This window comes from Zonotrichia albicollis, chromosome 2 (assembly GCF_047830755.1).
Source record: "Zonotrichia albicollis isolate bZonAlb1 chromosome 2, bZonAlb1.hap1, whole genome shotgun sequence".
Classification (NCBI taxonomy): Eukaryota; Metazoa; Chordata; class Aves; order Passeriformes; family Passerellidae; genus Zonotrichia; species Zonotrichia albicollis.
Window position 1 is genome coordinate 73,891,670 of NC_133820.1, and position 6,000 is coordinate 73,897,669.

Consider the following 6,000-nt stretch of genomic DNA (forward strand, 5'->3'; position numbering starts at 1 on the left):
AAATCATGCTTTTAATATCCTATGGAAAGAGACTCCACAACTTCTCCGGCCAGTCTGTTTAAGTGTTTGACCGCTGTCAGAAAAAAAAAAAAAGGTTATGTTCAAGTGGAATTACTTGTATTTTAATTTGTATCCATTTCCTCTTCTCTTATCACTTCATACCTTTAAGAGGAGTCTTTGTCTTTACTCCCTGCCTCCATCAGGTGTTTGTACACTTTGATAAGAACCACTTGAATCTGCCTTTTTTGAAACTGAGCAACCTTAGCTCCCTCAGCCTCTCTTCTATGCCCAATACCACACCCCATTAGAGAATCTTTGTGTCCCATTTTTGTGTTGCTTTGCTGAATTTGTCCCATTAATTGTTTGTATTTCTTGTACCAAGGACTTTAGAACTGGACATAGCACTCCAGATTTGTGTCCCCAGTGCTGAGCAGAGAGGGAGTATCACCTGTCTCAACCTGCTGGGAACATTTCTCCTTAGGTAGCTTGGAATGCTGTTGGCTTTCTTTGCTGCAAGGTACACCTCTGTGTCATTGACAGTTTGTCCATCTTGACTCCCAGGACCATTTCTGCAGAACCATCCCTGCTGCTGCGGGGTTATTCATCCCCAGGTTCCTTACTTTGCCTTTGTTTAACAGCATTAGCTCTTCTGCCCAGTTCTCCAGTGCAATCCTATGGCTGCAAAACACCTCTCCCAGTTTTACGTCATCTGCAAATTTGCTGAGTGAACTGTGTTACTGGAGTCAGTGTCAACCCTTGGAACACAGTGCTTGCGTCTAGAGGATTCACAATGATGACCATAATCTCTTGGTTGTAGCACAAGAGCCAGTTGTCAGCGTACCTCACTGTCCATACATCATTCAGTTTGAATCTTATGAGATACAGCCTTGAAAACCACAGATTACACTTAGAGATTGTAAAGAAATATTTAGGAAAAGACTCACCCCCAGACAGACTGGGGTGACTGAGCATAAGGCTCATTTTACACACAACCAGCCCCTTTCATACTTTTTGTCTACCTCACTTTAGTTCCTCTCTGATCTTTTGCTTACACATAAGATCATGTCTCAGTACAACTCAACATATGCCCACAACCCACCCAGCTTGGATCTCCCCTGGTGTGCAGCCTTATCAGTTGCAATATTCAGGCTGATCTTTTTGGAAGTGGTGCCTGTAATTTCTGGATAGGTCATCAGTCAGTGTGACTGGTGAGGTTTGTCTCTTTTCATTGTCTCCATGTTTTGTCACTTCTGTGTTTGGTGTATTTTGTTTCTGCTTTCTCTATTTTCTCTTAGTTTTCCAATTGACAAGATCTTCAACCAGATAATACTGGAATAAACATTCCCACACTCCCACATGTCCTCATCAATTACCTGACTACTTTTAGTTGTTATCACCGCCTCCACTATAATTTGTCAGTTAGGAATGTGGCCCTGTATGCTGTTGTTTATGGCTTCCTCCTTTTCTTATTATCTCTTTTATTTACATTGCAAATTTCCTTGACTAGGCACCCATAAAGGAGCAAAAATATTCCTTTACAGTAATATTTCAAAATGGACTTTTTCGTGTCCAATTCTCAAACATGCCCTAATCTGATCGTACTCCATCAAGGAATTTTTTTCAATCACAGGGGTCTGAGATTCATGAAGGCTGGTCCATATCACTAAAGACTGGTTTAAGGATAGCAATGACTAACTCATCTGTTTCCATATCTTTCACCACCCTGTGCCCTAAACTACTTTTTTTCTTTTGTTTTTTGATGTATCTGTGAAGGCCTTTTTTGTTGCCTTTCACATGTCTTGCTTGATAATGTTCAGGTGGGTTTTACATTTCCTATCTGCAATCTGTCATGCTTTCAAAGTGTCACTACCTTCCTCCAAAGTCCCTGCTTCCCTCTCCTGTATTGTATGTTTCATTTCCACATTAGTTTTGTCAGCATCGCCTTGTGCACTCTAGTTTTAGCCCGTGCTCTCTGAGGTGAACCATTCTTGACTTTTGAGGAGGTGATTCTTGGGCTTTTTAAAACTGGGTCTCAATAACCCACTCTAGAAGCCAGCAGAGTGATCCTGTGATAATTTCTTCAACATCTCTGCTGAAATTAACACATGCCACAGAGCTTTCTGAACAATAAGTTTGAATGCCACCATCCTGTCTAGTGAGGTACAACATGTTGGAACAGGTTGAAGGTCATTTCATACTGCTTGGCCTCTGTGGCAGAGAACTGTCCCTGGTACATTAAGCTTACTAGAAATGGGATTGAAACGGCATCTGAATCTCCTGCTTTTTGTATTTATGGATTGTTAGTTGTCTTCATTCTTAGATTTCTGCACTGCTGCTCACTTTCCATTAATTCTTAGAAATCTGTTTCTGGTTCATTTCATAGATTTCATAAATGAAAAATTAATTTCTCTCTGGAGACATGGACTATGACTAAATGGGTAACTAAAGAAGACTATGGGGATTTATGTTTGTTCCTCTCTAAGGGCACCTGTTGGAGATCTTTTGGTACCTCTTGTGCCAAGACCTGGCTACCCAGACCACTGCAGCTGCATCTACATCGCATTGCACTCAGCCCTCTGGGCCTTATGCTGTAACTGCTTGGCCCTATTGTGTGGTTACCAGTCTCTGTCATTTTTCAGCTGAATGTGTCTGAAACAATTTGGTGGCTGAACTTCAGCCAGGCAGAGGAGTGTTTTTACAGCATGACAAACGCTGGAAGTTGCATGAGAGAAAAGCTGAAATCCTTGGGGGTGAAAAGCCCCAGGTGGTAATGGACTATTGAGAGTGAAAGTAGCCAAATTGTGCAGATCAGTTTCTGGTTTTTTGGGGTGGTGCCCAAAACAATCTTTCAGACCTCTGTTTAGGCATTGTTGTAGAGAGTGCTAAGTGGAGTGGTTTAAACAAATACAGCAAGTGGACTGCCAGGGGCTCAATTTGTGAATTTGCTTCCTGCTCTCTTTTTCTCATTAGTTTCAACATACTCACAGAATTCCAGATGATTGCAGGGAGGTAATTTGCCATCTGTATTTAGCTTACTCAGTACTACACTTAAATCTTCTTCTGGGACATGAAGTCTAGGCCTGATAGTAAAAAGATAATGAGAGAAAAATATATGATACTTTAAAAGAGATAAATTTGATAATGATTTTTTGATGTTGGGCACATAGAAATAGGACAGAGACAACTGTCCTTTAGTTTCTAACCAAAAGTAACTAAGACGGTAGCTAGCTTCTAAAAAGGAGTAGCTAAAATGGGAAAACTCACAGGTTAGAAAATATGATGTGCGATAAAGAATTTTTTTCTCTTAAATCTGGGGAGAGGTTTAAAATAACTTCTGAACAAAGCAGCAGTGAAAATTAACTCCCTCCAGTATTACATTTATATTTTTTCTAGTTTCTCTGATTTGCTTTTATTATTACGCCAACTTCCTTTTGTCTTGTCTCTGTTTTACAAGGCCACATCAATTCTATGCTGTTTCTTAGCTTTTCTTAGGAAAATAATACCTTACATATGAAGAGCTGTACACCATTCAGTGTAATACTGAAATTCTTTAATCTGTTCTCACAAATGCTTCTGGAGAAACACTACAGTGCAGATAGTCAACTTTTATATGATGATGACTTGATCATGAATAAGCATGTTCTTTCTAGATTTTCTATTTCCTAATATGTGTTTATATTACTCTGTTGCTGTCTGTGCATTCAAGAAATTATTAATTCCCTTCAACAGTTATGTCCATAATAACATATTTGATCTGCTCTTCCATTTCTTCTCTTTAATTCCTGAAGTTTTTCTATACAATCCATTCTCTTATTTTTCATTTAATGGGAAAGTATTTTGCCACTTATCTGGGTATATTTTATTTGTTTCATAGACTCAACATATATATGTTTGATAAAAGTTTATATCAGACTCTTTATTTTATAAAGAAAATATATCTTTCTATGTATTCTATGTATAGGGTATGTATATTCTATTTACTCTAATATTTCTATATTTTCACTCATTGCCCAAGCACCAAAAGTAGCAATTTTATTAAGATGTGGGCTCCCAATTTATTTTGCCACACTGGTTTCAATGAGATGAAAATCTCTTCATTGAAAGAAAACCAAACCACATTTTCAGAGTAATATGTTTTATGAGATAGCTAATGAAAAACTTGTTGAGTTATTTTTGTGATTTAAATGGGTTTATAAATAAAGCCACCTATCCTTTTAGCTCTGTATCCCCTCCCCACTGAGAAGCCTGAAGCAAAAATAGCTTAAAAAATCCTTTCTATGTCTCATCTGTTTCATGTTAAATGACTTCATGCTCTGAACATGAAGTTATTTAAAATTAATATTTTTCCTTCTCCTGATAACAGCTCTTACAGGGTTTCTAATTAATGTTGCTGGGTCTGGGAAAATGTACATAGAACTACCATCCTTTCCCATATCCAAAGCTCATGCCAAAAAATAAATAAAGAAAAAAAATGGGGAAGAAAAGTACATGAGAGTTACTGAGGAAATGATGATTTTCATTCTTTGAAGTCACTCACAGACACCATTTCCAAACATTCATTAAGGTTTAGTTAATATAGATTTGCATGTGGATCAGAACAAGACTGGATAGCTTACTTGTATTCTGATAGTTTTATCTATCCATCCATGGAACATGGATTTATGCCTTGAAATAAATGACTCTTTATAATCATTTCTTGATAATGATTTCTAGTGGCTAGAACACCAGTCTAGTTTAGCCACTCTTAAAATACTTTGATATTCCTTGTTAATCTTAGAAAATGTTCCCCATGAGAATAAAATAATAGTAGATTAATGACAGGAATGTCAGTGAAGAATGTTTAATCTGTTTGTTTTAGCACTGTATAGGCAGGGAGTGATGAATCAAAATTTTGTGTATAACTGCAGTGCATAACAAGTGTTTATGAACTTCAATAAGTTATATGATGTAACTGAACACTATGTGCTAGAATAACATCTGTATTTTTCTGGTACTGGTGTCCTGGATACTGGTAACTAGGTTTATTCCCCCTCAGTCTTTGTTATCAAAATGAAGCACATGTAAAAATAAGTGTCTTGTAAATCAGACCTTTTATGTAACGTGTGCTTTTTTGTCTGTGGTACTTATTTTGATTATATCACCTCTCAGCTGTTCAGGAAAGCCTTAGAACAGGTACAAAAGTTTCCTTAACTTCAGTGGAAATTAAGCAGGTGTTTCAGATTAATCACTTACTGCAATGCTTTGTGGAATGGGATTTTAATCAGCAACTATAAGATATATTTTCTTTCTAGAAGTATAGATTTCTTTCAATGTAATTGAGAGGGTGAGCCAGTTAACTAAGCTAATTTAGTGACATATGTCTGAGCAGTGCTAGTTTTATTAGGTGCCTTTAGAAGTGATGTCCATTAACTGCAAAACTAATAGAGTGATTCTGAGAACAGTTTATTTATAGAGAAGAAATACTTATTCCATGTTCCCACTGAGGTACAACTCACCAGAGAAAATGCAGAAATTTGTACATTCAGATTTTATTTAGCCCATTGTCACTGGCATCTGTTCACTATTGTTTTACATAGTATACTTAGCCTGCAGTGCATTATTTAGTCACAGATTATGAGAGGTTTTTAAAACTATAATTTCTAAGGGTTGGTCTTTGAATTCTCTGAGACAACAGTAGCAAAACTTTGAGCTTGTGTTCTAGCAAGTGTCTACACTTGGAAGTTGATGTTAATATCTAAGAGCTGCTTACAACCAATAAATACATAGAATGATGACCTTCAGCTGCAGTTTAATTCCTCTCAACATGCCTTTAATGCAGATATATAGGTGTTGATGCCTAATAAGCTTAGTCTGTTATAGGATGTCTGATGCTGGGGAATTGTACTGGGAAGGGAGGCAAGATGCACACAGCATTTTCAGCTGGGTTTTTCTATTTCCTGTTTATTATTTGAGAATTATCTCTACAATTTGATGTCAACACAAAAATTTCATTTAGATTTC